The sequence below is a fragment of the Otolemur garnettii genome, unplaced genomic scaffold (assembly GCF_000181295.1).
Source record: "Otolemur garnettii isolate 467f Iridium unplaced genomic scaffold, OtoGar3 scaffold00004, whole genome shotgun sequence".
Lineage (NCBI taxonomy): Eukaryota > Metazoa > Chordata > Mammalia > Primates > Galagidae > Otolemur > Otolemur garnettii.
Window position 1 is genome coordinate 45,396,626 of NW_003852399.1, and position 1,328 is coordinate 45,397,953.

At 34.7% G+C, this 1,328-nt stretch overlaps 1 non-coding gene across 1 annotated transcript; it reads left to right on the top strand.

The window, feature by feature from the left end:
• The first annotated feature begins 749 nt into the window (after positions 1-749).
• LOC111728137 lies at positions 750-856 on the top strand. The gene has a single exon (XR_002775525.1). It is a non-coding gene; the product is annotated as a U6 spliceosomal RNA (small nuclear RNA).
• Positions 857-1,328: the final 472 nt, after the last annotated feature.

The following is a 1,328-nucleotide window of genomic DNA, read 5'->3' on the forward strand; positions in this document are numbered from 1 at the left end:
AGTTTACACTTTGTTAATTTTCTTCATTATTACCTAATGTCCTTTTGCTGTTCCAGTACAACAAATTACATTTTGTTGTCGTGTCTCCTTAGACTGTTCTCAGCTGTATTTTCTCAAACTCTTTTTTACTTTACTTTAGTGAGATAGCACCAGGACTGGACCATCAAACAGGAACCACTAGGTTTTTTTGATGAATGTTTGGTTCTGGACTGTGACTTGATGCTTTGTCTTTATTCAACCATTGTGTCAAATGCTTGCAACTGGAAAAAGAATCCATTTATAAGCACATATAACAATATAGTGTGGGAAAGGTTTACCTTTATGTTGTGACAGCAAAGAAAGGCAAGTTTCATGGTGATTTTTCTTCTGATGCTTGCTTGATTCAGGCAGAACTATCTGTTCTTACCTTGATATGTTCCAAATGGCCCAATATTGCCGGAGTAGTAATATCAAACCTTGCTGCTAATTCATGCATAGGTGAAGCCGGATTTGCTTCCACTGCATCTTTCAGCTCATCCTTAGTCTCAGTTTACCCACATGGCTTATCGTCAAGATTAAAATTACCAGAAAAGAACTTCTCATCTCATCATTATACTGTGTGCTCATTAGCCACATCCTTCCCAAACCCTTTGTTGATATTTCCAGTTCTCTGTACTGCGTTGGTTCCACTGTGGAACTCATTCAAAAACAACAGGAATTTCTGACTTATCTATGTTTTTTCCAAAATTGTTCTTAAAAAATTTGAAAACGTGCTTGCTTCAGCAGCACATATGCTAAAATTGAAACGATACAGAGAAGATTAGCATGGCCCCTGCTCAAGGATGACATGCAAATTCATGAAGCGTTCCGTATTTTTTAAAGTTTTCCATTATTAAAAAAAAAATTGAAAGATATTTACAAACCAAAATGTGCATTTGCAAGAAAGAGGATGTACTTTCACAAGAAAAACAAAACAACAAGTGAAATGTCAGTGATATCAATTGTCAAGAGATTCATACTCAGAAATTTCATGCTTAATAACTAACAATTTTTGGAATTCTTCTCCAAGGGATATTTATTTCTTATTCCTCATGTATTTAGATCTATGTATTTGTGGATATTTATTTTATGTTGTAGATTATGATCCAGTGCTACTTTATTTTGTTCCTCAAATATTTTCATCGTTAGACATTGGGATCTTTTTTCAATTGGTCTTTATGTGCCTTGGACATACTCTTATCTCATTGGGTTTTTTTGAGCCCTTCTTTAATTTCACACACTATATGATGCTTGAGAATGGTCTTATGTTTTCTGCCACTTTCCTACAATCAGCCATTTCTCCAAAAGAC